The 25815-nt window shown below is 43.4% G+C and overlaps 1 long non-coding RNA gene across 2 annotated transcripts in view; it reads left to right on the top strand.

The window, feature by feature from the left end:
• Window positions 1-25815, top strand: part of LOC147999415 (uncharacterized) — a 112181-nt gene that overhangs the window by 14567 nt on the left and 71799 nt on the right. The window lies entirely within an intron of this gene.

Genomic DNA, 25815 nt, shown 5'->3' with positions numbered 1-25815 from the left:
AGGAGCACCTGGAGTTCTCTGGGCTATAACATCAGTGTTCTGTTCACTGCCTTCCTGGTCACAGGCCCCTGTTGCTGTGTGTCTGTTTCCCCTTCCCTTTTCAGAACTGACTTGTCATTGGATCTAGGGTCTGACCTGCTCCAATGTGAGCTCATGATTCCTAATGGAATCTTAAATGACCCCCTTTTCATCCTGTGTCCCATTTGCAGGTTCTGTGGATTGAAATATATGCATTTCATCCCGGCGTTGACTGCCCAACCTGTTACAGATGGTTAAGGAAAAACGTTCTGCATTCGTATGCTATCCAGGCTGCATCTTTCTCATCCCTGTAGCAAAATATGTGATAAAACAACCAAACAATATACTTGGGTTCCCAGTCTCAGAGGACCCATGGCTGCATGGCCCCTGAGAAGTGGAGGGTCTTCATGCTGGCTAGGAAGCAGGGAGAGAGAGGGAACACATACACTCACCTGGCTTTCTCCTTTTCCCTTGTGGGCCCCAGACCAGCAGCTGATGCCACCTCATTGGAGGGAAAGTCCTCTCCCCAGAGTTCAGACTCTCTAGAAGTGTCCTCGAAGACATACCCAGAGGTGTGTAACTCCAATCTCCCAGGCAGTCTTAAATCCAATTGAGTTGACAAAGAAAACGTATTGAGTCAGTGCAGTCAGGTGCAGACAGCGGAGTGTGGTGAGACAACACGGTTCAGGCTCTCTGGTGATTTGTAGGGACACTCCTGTAGGCTGTAATGTAAGGAGAATAGCCTTATCTGTTCTTGTTCTAGCTCTCACGTAACTGACGCAAGGACCTACTAAAGCTATTGACAAGCTCTAAGCACCATGACTGGGTAGATATTCATCTATTCTAATGCTGTATTTACTTCCCAGCCACAGACCCTGTGTTACCTGTGCTTTGAGTCTGCCCTGATTTGCTGTGCTCCATATGTGTCCTCAGAGCAAATCCCTTAGTGACTTGCTAATCATGACTCCTCTTGGATCTTATCCTCATGGCCATCTCTTCTCTTCCTTCCTCTTCCCCTTTGGGACTGTCCCCTAGGATTGGAAGTCCTGCCTTCTCTACCCAGTCATAGGCTGATCAGCTCTTTATTAACCAATCAGAGATGATTGTGGACACAGCATTGATATAGGAGATGGTTCAGTCATCATGACAATGCTGACACCCGGGTTGTAAACAGATCTTGGAGCACAGAAATCAGTAACTAAATATACAGTGCACAAAACCATCTCCCAACACATTCTCTTGAGGGATCACAGACCTTCAGCAATGTGAGGTTGTAGAGCTGCAGATGGGAATGGCTGAGGTTAAAGGGTCACTGGATGGGCAGCAAATTCTGATGTATGCTATCTGGTTCAAGTTACTCAGGAGCAGGTGGGATTCCTCATTTATTAGGGCTTCCTGGAACTTCTTTTCAAAACCAGATATCACTGGACACAATTTTAGATCCGAGGTTGACTATACTTTTGGAGGTTCTCTATAATGTTCTCTTTTCCCTCAGACTTGTGTCCAATTATTAAATTGGTCAATTTTCAAGGGAAACTCTTGAACTTGGAAGTGCTGGAAATTAAACACTGATTGCCCTTTATAATGGGCTTAGCAAGACTGATACAAAGTAGGTTCTTCTTGGTGGACTTAATTCCAGAGCTCATGCAGCTGTCTCTTGATGCCTTCACAGCTCACCTGCCCAAAGAAACTTCCTTTAGCAACCTGTCCAAAGAAGCCTTCCCTAGCAGCCCCATCCAAAGAATGAGTTAGCCACTTTCTTCAGGATACTTAGCCAGAACCTGAATCCAGGTGATGGTGGTGGTGATGGCGGTGGTGGTTCTCCTCCTCCTCCTCCCCCTCCTCCTCCCCCTCCTCCTCCTCCTCCTCCTCCACCCCCTCCTCCTCCCCCTCCTCCTCCTCCGCTTCTTTTCTTCTTCCCTTTCTCCTCCCTTCCTTCCCTCTTCTTCGGTTCTTTTCCTTTTTCCTATTGTTTTTTATATTCTTCTTGTAGATCTGTCTCTTCTATGAGAACGTGAGCCCCATGATGTTGAGGATGGAGTGTGTTTTTTTCCTCCCCAAATCCTCAGGGCCTTTGTAAATGTTTGGTTCCTTTTAGATAAAGAAGACTGGGATAAGGAGCAAGTAAGCTCTTGAGTGCATTAGTCTGCCTATGACTGTGTTGAGAGAGGCAAGAACAGGTTCAGATCTGAAAATGAGATGCAGCCCACTACATAAAGAGAACCCAGGACTTTGGTGATCTGGGAAAGAATAGTGATGGGAACTTTCATGAAAACCTCCTACCTCTCACTCCCAGTACTCCTCGACAACTGCCCATAAATAATAGTATAATATTAAAATTAAAAGACTCTTGGTGAGTTTTAAATTTAAGAGAAATACCAGAAACACAATAAATAAAACCCAAAGTAATTAATGGGTTATGAGCTAAAGCTACTGAAAATATTATATATATCCACTGGAGTCAAATTTCCTGTTAGGAATGATAATAAGAGAAGGAACTGACTTTGATGACTGGCCAGAAGCCACCACCATGGGGATCCAAGTCACTGTGATGTGGGTGCCTGGCCTACAGATTTTAGAATCCTGTGTGGTTTTCCTCAACCAAATCTCTGAAGGAGCTGTAGAAAGGGGTGGGCATGGGAAATGTGTTATCTATAAAAGTAAGCCACAGAAGGAATTTCCAAGGGCCACGAAAGGCTTCAATTTGAGCTGTAAAAGCCAAAATATTAGAATTAACTCTTGTAACTTTGTGCAAGGGTGATAATGCACGTAGCCCAGTATGCTGGAAAGGGGAATGCGAGCTATGACTGTATCGGAGGGCAAGGGAGGCAGTGGAGGGGCCATGCGAGCAGCATACAACTGAGATTTGCTTAGTCCTCTGGGAAGGTTTCTTGTTGATCCTTTGGGGTCAAAGTTTACAAGTATGACTGGTAAAATTAATTTCAGAATAGCAACTCATTTGATTGACTCTGCTCAAATAAATTTTTTCCTCAAAACACAACTAAACATCACTCACTAATGGTTAGAAAGACCCCGTCTACTCTTTTAATGACAGTGCTCACCAGGAATCTATTAAGTTCATCCAGAGATGCGTTTAGCCAAGGTTGCATAATGACACATTGGAGTGCATATGCAATGAGCAGTATTTGCTACACTGGAGAAAATATTTAGAAAACGATCTCGTCAAATGTTCCTTTGGATCAAGGGTGGCTTGGCCATCTTTTTCTTCTAGTACTTTCTTTATGTGTTTGCCCTAACTGGTCTAAAATGATATGACATTCTGTGAGTTAGACCAGCTGACTTTCTAATACAGGGCACCACGAGGTTTTCCTATAGAAATCCCTCCATCTTTCCAAGCCCTCTTGTGTCATCTCTACTGCCAATGCCCTTGCTTCCTCACTTCCTCTTCCTTCTCCCCTCATACACTTTCCTATTGTTTTTCTTGTCCCTTTCATCTTTTGCAATTCTTTAAAAGTGTAAAATACTCTCAGTTTAAGTTTTCTGCAGTAAAGAACTGGGATCATCTGAACCATTAGCTAAGGTATGATCTGAATGCATGGTCTCCATTTTCCATTAATTACACATTTCAATTTCTAATTTAATGTTATACTTTCAGGATACTTTGTAAGGGTTAACAAATACTTCTTTTTTTTATCTTTTTTTTTTTATTAACTTGAGTATTTCTTATATACATTTTGAGTGTTATTCCCTTTCCCGGTTTCCGGGCAAACATCCCCCTCCCCCCTCCCCTTCCTTATGGGTGTTCCCCTCCCAACCCTCCCCCCATTGCCGCCCTCCCCCCATAGACTAGTTCACTGGGGGTTCAGTCTTAGCAGGACCCAGGGCTTCCCCTTCCACTGGTGCTCTTACTAGGATATTCATTGCTACCTATGGGGTCAGAGTCCAGGGTCAGTCCATGTATAGTCTTTAGGTAGTGGCTTAGTCCCTGGAAGCTCTGGTTGCTTGGCATTGTTGTACTTTTGGGGTCTCGAGCCCCTTCAAGCTCTTCCAGTTCTTTCTCTGATTCCTTCAACAGGGGACCTATTCTCAGTTCAGTGGTTTGCTGCTGGCATTCGCCTCTGTATTTGCTGTATTCTGGCTGTGTCTCTCAGGAGCGATCTACATCCGGCTCCTGTCGGTCTGCACTTCTTTGCTTCATCCATCTTGTCTAATTGGGTGGCTGTATGTGTATGGGCCACATGTGGGGCAGGCTCTGAATGGGTGTTCCTTCAGTCTCTGTTTTAATCTTTGCCTCTCCCTTCCCTGCCAAGGGTATTCTTTTTCCTCATTTAAAGAAGGAGTGAAGCATTCACATTTTGATCATCCGTCTTCAGTTTCATTTGTTCTAGGCATCTAGGGTAATTCAAGCATTTGGGCTAATAGCCACTTATCAATGAGTGCATACCATGTATGTCTTTCTGTGATTGGGTTAGCTCACTCAGGATGATATTTTCCAGTTCCAACCATTTGCCTATGAATTTCATAAAGTCATTGTTTTTGATAGCTGAGTAATATTCCATTGTGTAGATGTACCACATTTTCTGTATCCATTCCTCTGTTGAAGGGCATCTGGGTTCTTTCCAGCTTCTGGCTATTATAAATAAGGCTGCAATGAACATAGTGGAGCACGTGTCTCTTTTATATGTTGAGGCATCTTTTGGGTATATGCCCAAGAGAGGTATAGCTGGATCCTCAGGCAGTTCAATGTCCAATTTTCTGAGGAACCTCCAGACTGATTTCCAGAATGGTTGTACCAGTCTGCAATCCCACCAACAATGGAGGAGTGTTCCTCTTTCTCCACATCCTCGCCAGCATCTGCTGTCACCTGAGTTTTTGATCTTAGCCATTCTCACTGGTGTGAGGTGAAATCTCAGGGTTGTTTTGATTTGCATTTCCCTTATGACTAAAGATGTTGAACATTTCTTTAGGTGTTTCTCAGCCATTCGGCATTCCTTAGCTGTGAATTCTTTGTTTAGCTCTGAACCCCATTTTTTAATAGGGTTATTTGTTTCCCTGCGGTCTAACTTCTTGAGTTCTTTGTATATTTTGGATATAAGGCCTCTATCTGTTGTAGGATTGGTAAAGATCTTTTCCCAATCTGTTGGTTGCCGTTTTGTCCTAACCACAGTGTCCTTTGCCTTACAGAAGCTTTGCAGTTTTATGAGATCCCATTTGTCGATTCTTGATCTTAGAGCATAAGCCATTGGTGTTTTGTTCAGGAAATTTTTTCCAGTGCCCATGTGTTCCAGATGCTTCCCTAGTTTTTCTTCTATTAGTTTGAGTGTGTCTGGTTTGATGTGGAGGTCCTTGATCCACTTGGACTTAAGCTTTGTACAGGGTGATAAGCATGGATCGATCTGCATTCTTCTACATGTTGCCCTCCACTTGAACCAGCACCATTTGCTGAAAATGCTATCTTTTTTCCATTGGATGGTTTTGGCTCCTTTGTCAAAAATCAAGTGACCATAGGTGTGTGGGTTCATTTCTGGGTCTTCAATTCTATTCCATTGGTCTATCTGTCTGTCTCTGTACCAATACCATGCAGTTTTTGTCACTATTGCTCTGTAATACTGCTTGAGTTCAGGGATAGTGATTCCCCCTGAAGTCCTTTTATTGTTGAGGATAGCTTTAGCTATCCTGGGTTTTTTGTTATTCCAGATGAATTTGCAAATTGTTCTGTCTAACTCTTTGAAGAATTGGATTGGTATTTTGATGGGGATTGCATTGAATCTGTAGATTGCTTTTGGTAAAATGGCCATTTTTACTATATTAATCCTGCCAATCCATGAGCATGGGAGATCTTTCCATCTTCTGAGGTCTTCTTCAATTTCTTTCCTCAGTGTCTTGAAGTTCTTATTGTACAGATCTTTTACTTGCTTGGTTAAAGTCACACCGAGGTACTTTATATTATTTGGGTCTATTATGAAGGGTGTCGTTTCCCTAATTTCTTTCTCGGCTTGTTTCTCTTTTGTATAGAGGAAGGCAACTGATTTATTTGAGTTAATTTTATACCCAGCCACTTTGCTGAAGTTGTTTATCAGCTTTAGTAGTTCTCTGGTGGAACTTTTGGGATCACTTAAATATACTATCATGTCATCTGCAAATAGTGATATTTTGACCTCTTCTTTTCTGATCTGTATCCCTTTGATCTCCTTTTGTTGTCTGATTGCTCTGGCTAGAACTTCAAGAACTATATTGAATAAGTAGGGAGAGAGTGGGCAGCCTTGTCTAGTCCCTGATTTTAGTGGGATTGCTTCAAGTTTCTCTCCATTTAGTTTAATGTTAGCAACTGGTTTGCTGTATATGGCTTTTACTAGGTTTAGGTATGGGCCTTGAATTCCTATTCTTTCCAGGACTTTTATCATGAAGGGGTGTTGAATTTTGTCAAATGCTTTCTCAGCATCTAATGAAATGATCATGTGGTTCTGTTCTTTCAGTTTGTTTATATAATGGATCACGTTGATGGTTTTCCGTATATTAAACCATCCCTGCATGCCTGGGATGAAGCCTACTTGATCATGGTGGATGATTGTTTTGATGTGCTCTTGAATTCGGTTTGCCAGAATTTTATTGAGTATTTTTGCGTCGATATTCATAAGGGAAATTGGTCTGAAGTTCTCTTTCTTTGTTGTGTCTTTGTGTGGTTTAGGTATAAGAGTAATTGTGGCTTCGTAGAAGGAATTCGGTAGTGCTCCATCTGTTTCAATTTTGTGGAATAGTTTGGATAATATTGGTATGAGGTCTTCTATGAAGGTTTGATAGAATTCTGCACTAAACGCGTCTGGACCTGGGCTCTTTTTGGTTGGGAGACCTTTAATGACTGCTTCTATTTCCTTAGGAGTTATGGGGTTGTTTAACTGGTTTATCTGTTCCTGATTTAACTTCGATACCTGGTATCTGTCTAGGAAATTGTCCATTTCCTGAAGATTTTCAAATTTTGTTGAATATAGGTTTTTATAGTAAGATCTGATGATTTTTTGAATTTCCTCTGAATCTGTAGTTATGTCTCCCTTTTCATTTCTGATTTTGTCAATTTGGACACACTCTCTGTGTCCTCTCGTTAGTCTGGCTAAGGGTTTATCTATCTTGTTGATTTTCTCAAAGAACCAACTTTTGGTTCTGTTGATTCTTTCTATGGTCCTTTTTGTTTCTACTTGGTTGATTTCAGCTCTGAGTTTGATTATTTCCTGCCTTCTACTCCTCCTGGGTGTATTTGCTTCTTTTTGTTCTAGAGCTTTTAGGTGTGCTGTCAAGCTGCTGACATATGCTCTTTCCTGTTTCTTTCTGCAGGCACTCAGCGCTATGAGTTTTCCTCTTAGCACAGCTTTCATTGTGTCCCATAAGTTTGGGTATGTTGTATCTTCATTTTCATTAAATTCTAAAAAGTTTTTAATTTCGTTCTTTATTTCTTCCTTGACCAGGTTATCATTGAGTAGAGCATTGTTCAATTTCCACGTATGTGTGGGCATTCTTCCCTTATTGTTATTGAAGACCAGTTTTAGGCCGTGGTGGTCCGATAGCACGCATGGGATTATTTCTATCTTTCTGTACCTGTTGAGGCCCGTTTTTTGACCAATTATATGGTCAATTTTGGAGAAAGTACCATGAGGAGCTGAGAAGAAGGTATATCCTTTTGCTTTAGGATAGAATGTTCTATAAATATCCGTTAAGTCCATTTGGCTCATGACTTCTCTTAGTCTGTCGACATCACTGTTTAATTTCTGTTTCCATGATCTGTCCATTGATGAGAGTGGTGTGTTGAAATCTCCCACTATTATTGTGTGAGGTGCAATGTGTGTTTTGAGCTTTAGTAAGGTTTCTTTTACGTATGTAGTTGCCCTTGTATTTGGGGCATAGATATTCAGGATTGAGAGTTCATCTTGGTCGATTTTTCCTTTGATGAATATGAAGTGTCCTTCCTTATCTTTTTTGATGACTTTTAGTTGGAAATTGATTTTATTTGATATTAGAATGGCTACTCCAGCTTGCTTCTTCTGACCATTTGCTTGGAAAGTTGTTTTCCAGCCTTTCACTCTGAGGTAGTGTCTGTCTTTGTCTCTGAGGTGTGTTTCCTGTAGGCAGCAGAATGCAGGGTCCTCGTTGCGTATCCAGTTTGTTAATCTATGTCTTTTTATTGGGGAGTTGAGGCCATTGATATTGAGAGATATTAAGGAATAGTGATTATTGCTTCCCTTTATATTCATATTTGGATGTGAGGTTATGTTTGTGTGCTTTCATTCTCTTTGTTTTGTTGCCAAGACGATTAGTTTCTTGCTTCTTCTAGGGTATAGCTTGCCTCCTTATGTTGGGCTTTACCATTTATTATCCTTTGTAGTGCTGGATTTGTAGAAAGATATTGTGTAAATTTGGTTTTGTCATGGAATATCTTGGTTTCTCCATCAATGTTAATTGAGAGTTTTGCTGGATACAGTAACCTGGGCTGGCATTTGTGTTCTCTTAGGGTCTGTATGACATCAGTCCAGGATCTTCTGGCCTTCATAGTTTCTGGCGAGAAGTCTGGTGTGATTCTGATAGGTCTCCCTTTATATGTTACTTGACCTTTTTCCCTTACTGCTTTTAATATTCTTTCTTTATTTTGTGCGTTTGGTGTTTTGACAATTATGTGACGGGAGGTGTTTCTTTTCTCGTCCAATCAATTTGGAGTTCTGTAGGCTTCTTGTATGTCTATGGGTATCTCTTTTTTTAGGTTAGGGAAGTTTTCTTCTATGATTTTGTTGAAGATATTTACTGGTCCTTTGAGCTGGGAGTCTTCACTCTCTTCTATACCTATTATCCTTAGGTTTGATCTTCTCATTGAGTCCTGGATTTCCTGTATGTTTTGGACCAGTAGCTTTTTCCGCTTTACATTATCTTTGACAGTTGAGTCAATGATTTCTATGGAATCTTCTGCTCCTGAGATTCTCTCTTCCATCTCTTGTATTCTGTTGGTGAAGCTTGTATCTACAGCTCCTTGTCTCTTCTTTTGGTTTTCTATATCCAGGGTTGTTTCCATGTGTTCTTTCTTGATTGCTTCTATTTCCATTTTTAATTCCTTCAACTGTTTGATTGTGTTTTCCTGGAATTCTTTCAGGGATTTTTGTGTCTCCTCTCTATGGGCTTCTACTTGTTTATTTATGTTTTCCTGGAATTCTTTCAGGGATTTTTGTGTCTCCTCTCTATGGGCTTCTACTTGTTTATTTATGTTTTCCTGGAATTCTTTCAGGGATTTTTGCGATTCTTTCAGGCATTTTTGCGATTCCTCTCTGTAGGCTTCTACTTGTTCTCTAAGGGAGTTCTTCATGTCTTTCTTGAAGTCCTCCAGCATCATGATCAAATATGATTTTGAAAATAGATCTTGCTTTTCTGGTGTGTTTGGATATTCCATGTTTGTTTTGATGGGAGAATTGGGCTCCGATGGTGCCATCTAGTCTTGGTTTCTGTTGCTTGGGTTCCTGAGCTTGCCTCTCGCCATCAGATTATCTCTAGTGTTACTTTGTTCTGCTATTTCTGACAGTGGCTAGACTGTCCTATAAGCCTGTGTGTCAGGAGTGCTGTAGACCTGTTTTCCTCTCTTTCAGTCAGTTATGGGGACAGAGTGTTCTGCTTTCGGGCGTGTAGTTTTTCCTCTCTACAGGTCTTCAGCTGTTCCTGTGGGCCTGTGGCTTGAGTTCACCAGGCAGCTTTCTTGCAGCAGAGAATTTGGTCTTACCTGTGGTCCTGAGGCTTAAGTTCGCTCGTGGGGTGCTGCCCACGGGCTCACTGCAGCGGCAGCAACCAGGAAGACCTGTGCCGCCCCTTCCGGGAGCTTCAGTGCACCAGGGTTCCAGATGGTCTTTGGCTTTTTCCTCTGGCGTCCGAGATGTGTGTGCAGGGAGCAGTCTCTTCTGGTTTCCCAGGCTTGTCTGCCTCTCTGAAGGTTTAGCTCTCCCTCCCACGGGATTTGGGTGCAGAGAACTGTTTATCCGGTCTGTTTCTTTCAGGTTCCAGCGGTGTCTCAGGCAGGGGTCCTGCCGCTCCTGGGCCCTCCCCCACGGGAGCCCAGAGGCCTTATACAGTTTCCTCTTGGGCCAGGGATGTGGGCAGGGGTGAGCAGAGTTGGTGGTCTCTTCTGCTCTGCAGCCTCAGGAGTGCCCACCTGACCAGGCGGTTGGGTCTCTCTCTCACCGGGTCTGGGAGCAGAGAGCTGCTGCGGGCCGGGATCCGCGGGTGTGGGACTTCCGGTAAACACAGAACGTGCCTGGTCCTAGAGAAATTCTGCTTCCGTGTGTCCCAAGCTCACCAGGCAGCTTTCTTGCAGCAGAAAATTTGGTCTTACCTGTGGTCCCGAGGCTCAGGTTCGCTCGTGGGGTGCTGCCCACGGGCTCTCTGCAGCGGCAGCAACCAGGAAGACCTGTGCCGCCCCTTCCGGGAGCTTCAGTGCACCAGGGTTCCAGATGGTCTTTGGCTTTTTCCTCTGGCGTCCGAGATGTGTGTGCAGGGAGCAGTCTCTTCTGGTTTCCCAGGCTTGTCTGCCTCTCTGAAGGTTCAGCTCTCCCTCCCACGGGATTTGGGTGCAGAGAACTGTCTATCCGGTCTGTTTCTTTCAGGTTCCGGTGGTGTCTCAGGCAGGGGTCCTGCCACTCCTGGGCCCTCCCCCACGGGAGCCCAGAGGCCTTATACAGTTTCCTCTTGTGCCAGGGATGTGGGCAGGGGTGAGCAGAGTTGGTGGTCTCTTCCGCTCTGCAGCCTCAGGAGTGCCCACCTGACCAGGCGGTTGGGTCTCTCAACAAATACTTCTAAGGGATTATTCATGTTTTAAAATTTCATTTTATTGGAAAAGAAGCAAAAAGTAGCATGTGGATAAAGTACAAACCTGCAAGATGCCCTGACACTGGGGACAAGTACAAGACAACTCTGAAATCTTTTTGGCTAACTGGCTTTGCTGAAATACTGTCACTCATTCAAAGAGTGACACTATCTCAAAGCATTGAGATGGGGATCATAGAATAAGATTCACTCCTCCTGCACTGGCCTCCACAGTGTCCACTCACCGACACACAGACACAATCTTGAGTCTTCCTTGGAAAACTCATGTCTGAAGACCTGCAATCTGCTGCCACATGGAGAGGAAGCAGGTAGAGAACATGGGGGGTGACTTCTCAGGGAATACACGGTAACATCCTATGTGAGTGGGAAAAGAGCTGACAGAAATCCCACACTTCTTGAGCAGTTATGAGAGAGGGAGGCTGCAAACCCCCAGGATCCATTCTCATTGAAATAATTCCCAGTAAGTTGACCTCATAAATTCCAGATATTGAAAAAGAAACCTTAGCTCTTAAATGAGACGAAAATCCACTGCATGTTTTCTATTACAGCTGAGGTTTTAGAGGAGGCCCTGCTGGTATTTTAAGCACAGTTAACAGTTATTATGTTTGGGGCAGTCTCATGGCCAAGTACTGATAATTCAATATCATTCTTGAGGGCGCTAAGGACTTTCCTCATTTGTTCAAGATTTATAGAGAACATCAAGAAGAAATGTGAAACATCGTGGCGTTTAAATTTTTCATATTGCTTTTGACTTTAGAAACATATTTTGGGAACACTAATTTATAATTAAGCTTAAAAATGCGAATAGACTACTGTACACATATAACAAGCATGGATTGTTTCAAGGGTGAAATCAGAGTGGTTTCTTTTCCAAGAAGATAAAATAAATGGCACGTTGCATAGCACACATAAATTTATGGACTGTGCTGAATTTAGCATTGATCAAGCACATCACATGACTGCCAAGCAGATCTCGTGACTGCAGATTCCCAGTGTTGAGTGTTGGCACTTCAGTCCCCTAGGGGAACTGGATGGACATAAACTATTGGTGGACGATGAAACATTTTGTATGAGAAGGTGGCTTGGCTGCTTCAGTTGTAGCTCTGCTCCTCATACCTACCGTGGTGCATGCCGGTCTCATGGTCCTCATCTCCTGCCTGTCCTTTCTGAGTCGTGTGCCTTCTGCCATGTCTCCTACTTAGCTTTTTGTCAAATGCCCTGTACACAAGTCTCTGTTTGGCATTTTCTGGATTAATGGTTGATATGAGAGGGCCCTGCCCACTGTGGGCAGCACTGTCATTGCGCTGCTTGTCCTGGTTGGCATAAGAAAGCAAACCAAGTAAGCCATGGAGAGCAAGGCAATAAGCAATGTCCTTCCATGGCCTTTGCTTCAGTTCCTGTCCCGCGTTCTAGCCCAGACATCCCTTCATGGGGGTTGGGATCAGGACATGTAAGACAAGTAAACCCTTTCCCTTCCTCCCCGGGTTGCATTTGGTTGTCGTGTCTTAGCATAGCAACGGAAAGCAGACCAGAGCACCACGTTTCATCATTCCATGCTACTGCACATGCAGAGCTCATGAGATGGATTCCTGTGACTGTGTTCTTGTTTATTCCTTTTAAAATGCTCCTCTGTGCCAAAAGCTTCCTCCCAACTCACAGATTCTGGCCCACTTCACGACACCGTGCAAGAGACTGAGAATCACACCTTGAAGCTACCTAGAAAGCATGGGGCAGCTCTAGACACTGCTTCCCTCATGTTCTGCCCAATAAGTTCCCCCAAATTAGTACAACCAGTTGCCATAGACTGTTTAGGTATATGTGATTACTTTTTAATCTGAAATTGCCTGTGCAAATTCAAAAGCACAGATCCCTAAAGATTGGCACTAGCAGAGAGTGTCCCTATGGGTAACACTCAGCCATCCTTCCCCCATCCCCTTCTCTGATCATTTCATCTCCTTCCTCCTTGGGCAGAAAATCCTTCTAGTGATCCTTCAGGAAGATCTGGAATACACCCTAGACTCTAGTAATGGAGTTTATTGTGACCAACTCAGCTTGGAAGCTATGGCAAAAGTGAACGTTTTCCCCATGGGTGATGCTGGCCAGGGCTGTCCCATCTGTTACCTTCTTATAACTTAGCCAGGGTGAGCTTCATGTCTTCTGTTTTTTTTTTTTTCTCAAGGGGGTATTTCTATAGGCAGGAGTGGAAATAAGACCGAGCGATGTGTGTCCTTAGCCCAAGGATGCATGGCTAATAAGTAGATGCATTTTCCCAACTCAGGAGACAGGCCCCAGCCCCTAGTGTCTGCAGTACTTCATAATGGCTGCCTTAGCCTTCAGCACAGTCACAGAGATTCAGGAGTGAATAATCAGGATAATTCTCTTCCCTGTTTGGATAAGAGACTTGTAGTGGTTGGGGATTTAGCTCAGTGGTAGAGTGCTTGCTTAGCAAGTGCAAGGCCCTGGGTTTGGTCCCCAGCTCCAAAAAAAAAAGAAAGAAGAAAAAAGAAAAAAGAGACTTGTAGTATGCTAGGTCTCACACAAACACAATATAAACTAGTGCTATGTTTTATCAAACATGAGACTATAATAAAGGGTATACTGGGATTTTTAAAAAGTTATTATATCAGCACATGAAAACAAGTGGTATGTTTCCTGTATTTCTTTTCTAACTTTGTTTTGTCTTTGCTGTGTTTGGATTCTTTTCACAGAAAAGAAATCTGGCATATTATATTGGACATATGTACCAACCAAAGATAAATGTTTACAGTAAACAAGTGAGTGTGGGGATTCCTGAGAATCTCTAGGACGTTTATGTTCAAATGTCTATAGCAAACAGTTTCAGCACATCCAGAAGGTACTGTATGGTAGAAATTGCATCTTTCTACTGAGAAGAGGCCCCTCCCCAGTCCTCAGTCAGTTCTCCCAGTAGTTGGGACTGTAAGTATGCCAACTGACCATTTGTATAGCTGTATTAATTTGGTACTCAGTGTTTTTTAAGAAATTTCTGTGGGTCAAAATTTGTATAATGCTTAGTGAAGAAGGGTAAATTAATTTTTCTGTAATCACCATAAGCCTATAACCCTGTAACTATTTTCAGTGTTTTATTTATGTTTTCTGACTATAGGGGTGTGTGTGTGTGTGTGTGTGTGTGTAGATGTGTGAGCAAGTGTATGTTCTAGCATGTGTGTATCTGCATCAACACAACAGGATCGTTCTTTGACTACGGTTGAAAAGAGCGCTTAGAGACCCTGAGCAAAGATGGCCAAAAGATGCTGAGGTATGACTCAGAAAAATCTGGAGTCCTGTGAACATTGCCCGTCCGTTGAGGAAGTCCTGCTGGTAAAGCATCTTTTCTCTTTTCCATGGCCCAGGAAGCTAGAGTGGGCTAGCTCTCCCTGTAGCCAATGAGCTGCACCTTTTGGGTATAGCTCAAGAAACTTTGTGCTGTAGCCATTATGTGTGAGCCATGGGTTTAGAGAGTTGAGTGTGGCAAGCATTCTGCCTTGGAGAACTCATCTGTAGGAATCTCCATGTGCATGGAAAGTCACTGTAACTCAGTCTGATGAGGGAAACATTGGTGTGATTATCATATAGTAGAGAAACTGTCCCTGGCCCAGGATTTAAGCCTCTATCCATCATCTCAGAGCTTTGCTTTAGTGAAGTGTAAATTCCTGTGGATGATTAGTTCTGGTTGAAGCCTTACTTCCTTAGCATCAAACTGTTATTATTGACCCCTATTTCAGAGGGCATAGGCTAGGAGTCCGACTGCTCTCTGTGTCCCCATCCTGTCGTTGTGACCCTGTACCGTCTTATAATAATGTGACATGATAGTGCCACTTCATACCACACTTGAAAATGGGCATCCCTGTGAGTGTAAATTGGATCATTTTCACAGTGCGGGTAAGAGCCTTACTCAGAGGTTGGGGTGGTATCTCAGGCAAAAAGTGTTCGCCTCATAAGCACAAGGACCCGAGTTTGATCCCCAGCACACACGTGAAAAGCTGGCACTAGGAGGTGAGCTTGTAACCTAGCACATGGAAGCAGAGACAGGAGAGTTCCTGGGGCTTCCCGGCTAGCCAATATAGCCTAACGGTTGAGCTTTAGGCCAATGAGAGACCTTGTCTCAAAGGAGATAGACAGTGTTCCTCAGGGAACATGAAGTTGTGCTTTGACATTAACACACAGTGAACATGTACACATAGACATAGATATACAGATACACATACACACACACACATGCACACATAAAACAGACACACACACACATGCACACACACACACACTTAAGAATTCTTATTCTGTGATTATGCTGGAAAGAGTTACTAAATGACTCGTTCAAAGATACACAGCAAGTAGATGATTCAAAACAGCTTGAGAAATAAGAAGTCTTTAATTCTTGGCAATATCTTCCCAGGCCACGAATTAGTGGAGTATGTGATATTTATGGTCGGTGATGAAGGAAACCTCAAGAAGACTGTGTGTGTGTGTGTGTGTGTGTGTGTGTGTGTGTGTGTGTGTGTGTGTGTGTGCGCGCGTGTGTGTGTCCTGGAATTCAACATTGGGATGGTCATTCTACAATAGCCATTTGTTGGCTTCATTTTTGAAAATAAAAAATTCCCCAGTGTTTCTAAACATAGGGAAAGCTGTATCAGAAAGCAATTCAATGTAAGGTGTTTTCAAAACCTCAGGAAATGTTTTGAAATGTCTATTTGGTGTGTGTGTGTGTGTGTGTGTGTGTGTGTGTGTGTGTGCGCGCGTGTGCATGTGCCCACGTGGGCACACAATGGGGACTCAAACAGCCCAGGACTCTGAGGAGGGCCCAGATTTATATAATGGCTCAGACATGCAGGTACAGTGCAGGTCACATTTCCTTCTAAGGGTTTCCATTTCTTCTGTGTGATAATAGAATATATAGGACAGGAGATAAGGCTCAGGGATAAAAGTGCTCCCCAGGACATCTGGTGGCACACGTTTCCACCCGCAATGGCATACAAGGTAAATCAATAAGATTGTTTTAAAATCTATTTCATTTTTAAAAATGAGACAGTGGGATCCAAGTGGCAAACTTCCACATGTACTGCTTCCACCTGCTAACAACACAGAAGGAAAAAACAGTAGACTAATGCCTGTTGAGATAAAATTGCCTTACAACAAAAAGGAGAGACGACTGGCTAAGAAGCAAAGAAGTCTTAGGGTGAGCAGGGCTGTGCAGTGGCCTGCAGGTTTTTTTCCAGAAGCCTTGCAACCATGCTGAAAGGGCTGCTATCTAAGGCCATGTGTAAACAAGGCAGACGGTCTCTATTATTCTCTCCTATGAACCCAGATGAAATTGAGATGAGGAAGGCTAGAAATTTTACCCAGACACATTTACAGTGTAAGAGAGAAGGACTTCCAACAGGAGTCTGTCTGATTTCAAAGCTTCTAGCACATTCTGTTCTGTTTCTTTAGCACCCTCCCCAGTCCCCTTTCCCCTGGAAGAGGCTGTGGCCACCTAGAGGTAAGGTCCCAATAAGGTTATTTTGGCTGATTTTCTCCTCTGCTTTGGAAGATGGCCTTCCCTGTTGCTTCCTCTGTCGAGGCCCTGTCACCCCCACATTGTTAGGCAGGGAAAGGACCACCCCTGCTATGTTGACAAGAAATAAGCTTCTAATTTGCAACACTTCTTTATATGGCTTGTCAGCTCAGAGCTCCCACCAAAGAAGTATTTCACAACAGTCCTGGCCACCTTATGCGGTTCCAGGGAGGGTTAGAGTTTTCCTGAGCTATGCTATTGGGAAACCCTTGCAAACACCAGTTCTTTGCCCTCTGTTTTAATGCCACGAGGATTTATCCTCCTCTCCCCCATTTCCTCTCATCTTCAAAGAAGTCATATTATCTCCCAATATATACCAGGCAGCATGTGGCTTTGGGTTACAGAATCAAATAAATCACGCTATCCGGAAGTCTGCTGTTTTGGCTGTGCACACATAGACAACACGAAAGGCAGACTTGGTGAACTCACGTAGTGTGTCATCAGGCCAACTAAGAGGAGAACTTTTCACTTCCTATGTTCCGGGACTGATTGCTAAGTGGGGAGAGATTTCTCTCAGCTCAAGTGACAGACAATGGTTTTGTTTCTTCCTTGAATCAATCCCCGAGAGGACTGCTGCTTCTCCTGTAAACTGCCCAGTGTGTGCCTGAGAAAGATTAGAATGGTTGGCAGGGGTGGGAGACTTTCATCAGAATTTATTACTGTTCAAAGCCTCCATAAAGGCTCTCATTTAGCTGGCCTTTGTATTTCCATCCATGAAAATCGTTCATACCATGACCAATCTGATACATTGTCAGTGTGCTTCATGGAATATTCCAAACTAGACCACAGCGCACCATCTCCTCAGTGGGAGGAGAGGGGAAGACATGGGTCAGTCCAGAAACAGAAGTGGCGTTTTAAATCTGTGTGGCATTTTCTATCCAGGTCAGAGCTCGCGTAGGCCAGCAGTGTTGGCTACTGTGTTTTGACAGTTAAGAGAATACCTTGGATAGATGCTCCCCCACCATGTGGAGTTTTGACAATGAACCAAACTTTCAATTAGTCTCCAGGAATAAAAAAAGTAGGCTCTAAAATGTACAGTCTTTTGTCCCCATTGAAAACCCAACATCTGCCAATTACAACTGCCTGTCTAACTGTTATATTTGTGGTTTTCTTTCATGTGGTGAAAATCTTGTTTAGTATCTGTCAGAGTTGTCTCCTGAGAAAAGGAGATTGTATGTACTCACAGTGTCTTTATAATTTTTTTTTATTTGAAATATCTTAAAGTTCATTAAACACACATCCCCACCTCCACTCACACACATGTGCACACACCGTTCGCTTGCAATCAGTACGATTTAAATCAATTCTAAATATGGAGGAAAGGAGGCAGGAAGAAAAAAAATATTCTTAGGGGTGGGCAGAGAAGGGCCTGTCATACGTCATCACAGAACACTGTCTCTTGCAAACTGATGAGGAGCGGACAGAAGCTTAATGTGCAGGATTTGACCTGGGTCCTACGTAGGCTGGGGCTCAGAAGATGTCCATGATTTCTGTACGCAGAGGCAGGCTACAGTTCTAATGACTTAAAGGCTAACAATAAAACCTCGAAACAAATCTGCATGTAAAAGCAAGCATTGTAAATCAGGCACTGAAGGGAGGAATGTGAGCAGGATCTGGAATGCAGGCCCTGGGAGGACTGGGGCATCGTTGCAAGATTGCATGTATCAGCCTCAGCTGCAGGCTCCAAAATATGTGTCCTTGGAGCCCGCAGCTCGCGCCCTGATGCTGTGTTTTAAGTTCATTTAGGGACCACCTGTAATCCCTTCTCCTCGCATCCCAAGAGGAATTTGTTTTTGCAGCATCAGGTGCACTGGGAGTTGGGTAGTAATTTAAACTGTGTTATTTCTGATAAAGAGCCTTGCAGGTTTTAGTGATTAACTTGGTAAGAAAAAAAAAAGAAAAAAGCCCTCTCCTGTCATTCACTCTCATTGCTTCCAACCCTCCAATCAACTGGCTAAGTACTGCCAATTGGGAGGGGAGAGGGAAGAAAGTAAGAAAGAATGAAGAAAGAAGTTCGTGTGTGTTACTGTAGCAGCCTCCTATCCTGCATGCTGACATGTAACCTATGTGGAATGGAGTCTATATGCTGCACTGGTCAGTGACTAGACCTACACAGTCCTACAGAATAACTTGAAATGAATGTAGAGATTTTCCAACTTGGGCTAAAAATGGACCAACTTTTTTGAAAAGCCATTCAGAGCAGTAATTAAATTTAGTACAACCAACCCCCATGCTCCCAAGGGAAGACACACTACAAACAGATTTCCTGATCTGTGTGCCCCGTCCTAAAGGGGTTAATGCTGCTGGCGGGTACTTTGTACAAGTTCACTTAAATAGTACAGTCAAGGCCCTTTCTCTGACCCTTGGTCCAGGAAAATGGCTGTGTTTTTGCCTGGATGGATGATTGTGTCTAGTCTCCCCTGGGCTTGTGTGACAGAAAGGATAAAAACAAGTTTATCAAAATCTCATTCTTAACTAGGACAGCTCTCCTCTTTCCTCCCAAGACTCAGGAATTGGTACCGAATAGAGTACCAAGGGTTTTAAGAGCCAGAGGTAGATGGCTACAAGGACAGACTGCTTTTTAGATGCAACAGGGCAGCTGCAACTGTCACACAGCAGTTCTGACAACGTGCACAAGAGAGACAAAGTCCTGACATGGAGAGATGAGGTGGATACAAAGGCTACCCACAACAAAGAGCTATTGGAGGTTGACAGCTACACCAGGGAAAGTCAGCTTTCTTTAAGCCTGGTAGATCAACTATATGCTGACCACTGAGAAAACACACAGTCAAGAATATGTCACCAGCACGATTGGCCTTGATGGAAAGAGAGCAAGAGGGGGAGGGAGAATGAGAGGGGAGGGGGAAGGGGAGAGAGCGAGAGCGAGAGCGAGCGAATGGAGTTGGGTTGGCAGTGAACTGAAGATGGCTCTGGGAAGAGTTGAAGGTGGCCATGAGATCAAAATACACTGTATGAAGTTGACAAAGAACCAATAAAAAAAGGAAAAAATTGAAACTAAGGTGAAAATATAGTCTTCCTGCTTTTGACATTACTTGCCGGATTTTGTGGTATGAATGGTAATTCAATGATGAGACGCTTTCTCTAAATCCTTCTCAATGGAGGACGCATTATAAACCTCTCCTGGTGAGGATCTTGCAGAGCACTTAATCCTTGCAGAGCATATTAATCCTTAAGACACGGAATGCAAACTCAAGATCTGACAATCCAGGTTTCCTGGATGCCCAGGACACCTGAGGTTAACATGGCTAAGGGCTCTGCAAGATCCTGGCCAGGAGAGTTGCGGGTACGCGAAGATGCTTTTCTCTGGGTCAGAAAGGCAGCTGTTTCCTCCTAACACACATTTCAGCCAGCTGTGATGCTGAAGACCTGGGCATTGCTGGACCCTGGCGTTGCTCGGCAGGCAATGCTAACCGAAGCAGCAGCGTCGTTCTTTTCTAATGAGACTTTGCAGCCTAACTCAAAGGTAAGAATCTCGTAAGCATTTTACAATTTCAGTATTGTAGTTCACAAAAACTCACTGCATATGCTTCTAAGTGTCAGAGTTAAGAAACAAGATGGTGTGGTGCTGGCTTCTTCTCGACTGACGCTGTACTTTATAGTCGTGGGTAGAAATATTGGTGATGCTCTTCCCGAGCTCTTTATCATCTTAAGCACAGCTACCTATGTTTCCTACATATAAGAAAGAAACCACTATTGTTTCTGAGTAAAAGCGAGTGTAGTAGCTCTCTTTAGACTCCTCTCAGACATTTTGATGGGTCCCTCTGAAGTTATCTCAGCAAAGAGACTAAGATATGGAACCTTCTAGAGACTGAACATTCCCTGCTTTCAGTGGAATGGAATGGAGGAGGCCCTCTTGGTGCTCGGCATGTCTCGGTCACGGTGTTTCTAGGTCAAGGGTCCTTTTGTTCTTACCTCAAGCTCAAGTGCTGAGACACCTGAGCAGACATTTAAGGGTGAGCCTTGGCAGCACGGCAAGCGCCAGACGGCGTCACGTCCCTTCCTGAGAAACAGAAGACTGAAGCAGCGGGGAAATATGGGAGTTGCTGTATACTCGAGTGAGGGTTTCTGTAACAGTCAAACCTTCATGCTGAGATGCAGAGAACCTAAATGGAGGTGGGTTTGTGTATGTGGAGAGGGCTGGTGAGGCTGGGACATGGTTAGGAAGACAGTGACAGAGGGACATGGAGAGCTTAGTCAGACCAGGACACCCATGCCCTTAATTCAGGAAAAGAAAGTGGGGCTCTAGTCTAAGATAATACCAGGGGATCTGAAGAAGGAAACAATCTACCTGGTGTTTTACAAAACCAATTCTGGATCAAAGCTTGCAAAATTAAAACTGTGAATAGATAAGTATATTTGAAGAAGGATGAATAATATGTCATGTGAGATAACTCAAAACCTGGAAGCTAGTTATTAAAAGTAATTAATGAAATATAGCTTTTGGGTCATTGGACATAATGTGGTTACTTTAAACAACAAAGGACACTAGTGTAATTTGAGAAAATGTCATATATATGTGTATATATATATGATTGCACATGTATGCAACTGTTTTATATGGAAGTGCAAGATCACACAAATTTAGAGAAAAATTTGTCTAAACATTTGAACTTTTAAACTATACTTATTTTGACTCACCTAAAAATTAAAAAACAAAACAACCTAGCAGGTCAGTCAAGTAAGTTCTAAGTATGGGGTCACGGAAACAACAGCAGCAACAGAACGTTCCTTTCTGAAGCATTAATTTAGTTTTTTTTTTCTCCAAATTTTTGCCCCTAAAATTTTGTTTTACATGAAGACTGAGAAGATTTCTGGCAGGCTCACTGCACTTAGCTTGAACGCTCATGCAAAAACACAGATATTCTCCACTGGGTGTCCATAGGCAGTTAGCTTATGAGAGGAGTTCCCTAGGACCAAATGATGCTGCTTCCCAGCTTAGGAACTATAATGGGTCTGGTTTGACTTGTACCTGCTAAGGATCTGCCTGGTTTAGGAGAATCTTGTGACTCCCGGGAGAAGGCAATGTTCTTTACACGGAAGCCATTTTATACAAAGAGGACGGACGGTCAGCAGCTACACTCGTGAGCCTCGTGATCTCAGCCTATGACTTCACGCCTCTTTCTTGGGCGCCATAGCTAACACCGAGGCAGCAACCACTCTCGTCCACCATCCCAAGATAACCTGGGGTTTCAGTGATGCCCCGATACATAGGAAGCGTGGCGAGCAGGACCCTCAAATGAGCAGAGCTCCGTGGGTGAGCGGGGAAGCTCTACAGAGTCAGCTTGAACGAAGAGACAAATGGCGTCCTCGGGTTCTTTCGCACAGTGATACCATTGATCTGAATGATCCTCCTGTCAGTGGCTCTGCAGACTTCAAAACTGATGTGTATCAGGTCCACACATGCAAATCATTGACAAGTCAGTTATCATGGTGCGCTATGATAAAGGGGCCTGGCCTACCGTTGTTGTCTCTCCATTTTTTCACTCTCCAGCAGTGATCACTTTTAATTCTTTTCTTTCTTTTTGAAGCTCTTTACTATTACTATTACTATTACTATTACTATTACTATTACTATTACTATTACTATTACTATTATTACTAATTATTATTTAATCTCTTTTTACAATCCAGTCATTATCCTCCTCCTGGTCTGCCCTCTAACTGTTCCTCATCCCATATCTCCTCTCCTGTCTCCAAGAGGATGTCCCCACCCTCACCCCCCTCCCCCACACCCCACCCCCATCCTCCCACCCCACTAGATCTCCCCACTCCCTGGGGCCTCAATTCTCTTGAGGATTAGGTGCATCTTCTCTAACTGAGGCCAGCCCAGGCAGTCCTCTGCTGTATATGTGTCAGGGACCTCATATCAGCTGGTGTATGCTGCCTGGTTGGTGGCTTAGTGTCTGAGAGATCTTGGGAGTCCAAGTTAGTTGTGCTGCTAGTCTTTCTATGGGGTTGGCCTTCTCAGCTTCTTACAGCTTTTCCCTAATTCAAACACAGGGGTCCCTGGCTTCTGTCCATTGGATGGGTGTAGCTATCTGCTTCTGTGTCAGTCAGCTGCTTGTTGGAGCTCTCAGAGGGCAGCCATGCTAGGCTCCTGTTTGTAAGCACGCCATAGCATCAGTAATAGTGTCAGGACTTGGAGCCTCTCCTTGAGATGGACCCCAATTTGGGCCAGCCACTGGATTTCCTTTCCCTCAGTCTCTTCTCCATTTTTTCCCTGCAGTTCTTTTAGACAGAAATAAATCTGGGTCAGAGTTTTTGATTGTGCAATGGTAACTCCATCCCTCCACTTCATGTCTTTCTACTGGAGGTGGACTCTATAAGTTCCCTCTTGCAGATCATTTCATCTAAGGTCCCCCCCTCCACTTTGAATCCTGAGAGTCTCTCACCTCCCAGGTCTCTGGTACATTCTAGAGGGTCTTAAAACACATGTCCTTTGCATTGTTGAAACATCCTACCAAGAAAAAGACAGCTTTTTCACCAGCTCTTCTCGTTATAACTCCCTGGTTTTCCCAGTCTCCACATACAGCTATACTTTAGCTTTAGGTAAACATTGCGTGTTTAACCTAGGATAAACGTGTAAATATTTTTATAGTTGAGTGATTTGTATGTAGGATGACCCTTCCTCTTCGTTTTCTCCCCCTTTGTAAGACTTTCTTGTCCCAAAGCTGGTAACCATCACAGCCTTCCCAACGGCTTCACTCTCTGTACACTCAGGACTGTGACAGTTTAACCATTTCGGTTCCTCAAGCTTTGCTTTAGTCCAACCAACTCCTTCCAGAATAGCTCAGTTACAGAGGTTTCCTGCACATGGTCCTGAGGACTCTCTCCAGTGTTCCTAGGGCTTCTCGATGTTTAAGCTTTCTTCTTCTACTCTCTTGGCACTGTACTCAATAGCTTCTTGGGAAAGGGGTGTGGGGGGGAATTTACAGTGCTAAATACCTGAAAGTGGACCTCACTTCCTTTGTGATCAGGACTTCCAGCCTGGAAACATGTAGGGTAACTTTGGCTCTTGCTTAGGAAACACTGCTCTTTTGACTCCTTGCTTTCCATGATGCTTTGTAAGGTGCTGGGCTCAGCATCACCTTGACACCTGAGCCAAAGGCTTCACAAGAGAACGCTTCGAGCCAATTTATCTCCTAAGTCCTGATAAAAATGTCATCAAAAGGTGTCAGCAAACTGAACACAGCAGCTCAGCAAAAATACTGTACAGCATAAGCAAGTAAGGCTTGTCCTTGGCATGCTAGAGTAGTAACGCACACCAGTCAATCAACGAGGAACATCACCTCGGTAGAAGGAAAGATAAGAGGTACATTATCATTTCAATAAATGTGGCAGAAATTATTCATCAACGTCCAGAATTCTTTCCTTATAACCACTGTCAGTACTCTAGGTAGAGAATGGGAAGTCATAATACGGCCAACATAGTTTGTGAGATATCACAGCTAGCTGTATGGCCAAAGGGAAGAACCTGGAAAGTTTTGCATTAAGATCTGAGGTAAAACAAAAATGCTCAATCTTACTCCATAGCTTTAGAAGTCCTGGCAATGGCAATCAGGCACAGAAACAAGTAAAAGCCATTCAAACGTGAAAAAAAAAAAGGAAACCATTTCTTTTTGCAGGAGACATGATCCACTCAAAGAATCTGCAAAAGTGCATTATAGATAAGAAATTAATTTGGTAAAGTTGTGGGATATAAAATTTACATGTGAAATCCATAGTATCTCTACGTACATAAAACCTAGCTGAAAATAAAGTCAGGAAAATCAGGAAAAACCATCTCATTTGATAACAGAAAGAATAACAAGTGACAAATAAGTATTAGGGCTGTGGCTCAGTGGTTAAAGTGCTCTCCCACCATGTGGCAGGATTGGCAAGGCAGCACTGGAGACAGACTACCTCCCCGCCATACCCCAAAACCACCAACAAAAGACCAAGACACAGAAACCATAAACGCCACTGTGATGTACCAACTTATATCCATCAGGATGAATACTATACAATACTATAAAAAGTTCAGAAGAGATGGCGGGAAGAGTGCCTATCACATAGATGTGCCTGCTGGGAAGGCACAAGAGCTTGAACCCCTAGTGCCCATGTCAAAAGATAGGCATGGATAGTCTGCGTTTCTACTCTGTGGTAGCAGAGACTGGAGGACCACTGCTGCCTGCCTAACTCCACGGTCAGTGGGGGATCCTGGATCAAAGAAATAAAGAAAAGAGGACACCCAATATTCTATGGATTGTGCAGTGCACACACTGGTGTGCATATACCCCCTCCATACATCCACATTGTGCACATGCAAACACATGCACACACACTCTCACAAACACATGTAAATCAAAAATAATTAATGTAGAAAAGGATGTGGAGTGGAATGAGCTTATATACAGAACATGAATGTAGAGAAGTGTAACCATTATGGAACACAGTGTGAAATTTTCTAAAGAAATTAAAACTAGAGCTGTCCAGTTGCCCTAGAAGCTTCTCTTCAGAGCATATACACACCGAACATGGCAGTAACCACCTTGTAAATGTAGCTTACTCTCCTCATTACTCATAATAGCCAAGTTATGGGACAGCTTAGCAATCTGTCAACAGATGTATGGATTAAAAACCAAAAGCAAAACAAAAAGGCACACACACGCACACACGCACACACGCACACACACACACACACACACACTTCAATCCTATAAGTTAAGTAGATCTTTACATTTGCTGCACATGGATGAACCTAGAGGACCTGTTCTAAGTGAAATAAACCAGCCATGGGAGGGAAATACTCTAAAAGAACTTTGTACATGGAATCTAAAATCTAAATTCAAGATGACAAAATAAAGACCGAAACCCTGGTTACTAGGCACTGCAAGGTATTTGAGGAGGAAAGAGGTTAGGTCAGAAAAGCTCAGAGTAGCAATTGTGGGATAAACAAGGCTGGTGGACTAGCGTAAAAGAGGATTGCCTTAACAACAGTGCACATAGGACCATTTGCACAGGGATTCTCATTGTCCATTAAAAAGAAGATATGGCAGATGGTAATTTAAAATTGCCTCATTGTAGTAAGCTACGTGTTGTCTGCCTGCCTGCCTGTGTGTCTGTTTCTGTGTGTCTGTGTGTCTGTGTGTCTGTGTGTCTGTGTGTCTGTCTATCTATCTATCTATCTATCTATCTATCTATCTATCTATCTATCATCTGTCTGTCTGTCTGTCTGTCTGTCTGTCTCATCTGTTCAGCCATTATTTGTAATTATCCTTTGTATCTAAATTGTATCTGGTGTGTATGTTAAATGTACTTGGTGACATTCACTTTAAAAGGGCAAATTGTATCTTTCTGATTGCCGATCCCTCGTATATGCCCTGTTCTGTCCTCCACCAGATTTAACCTCCAGCGAT

Source organism: Rattus norvegicus, chromosome 19 (assembly GCF_021556685.1).
Source record: "Rattus norvegicus strain SHRSP/BbbUtx chromosome 19, alternate assembly SHRSP_T2T, whole genome shotgun sequence".
NCBI lineage: Eukaryota > Metazoa > Chordata > Mammalia > Rodentia > Muridae > Rattus > Rattus norvegicus.
The sequence above is the reverse complement of the archived record's forward strand: the minus strand, read 5'-3'. Positions and strand labels throughout refer to the sequence as shown.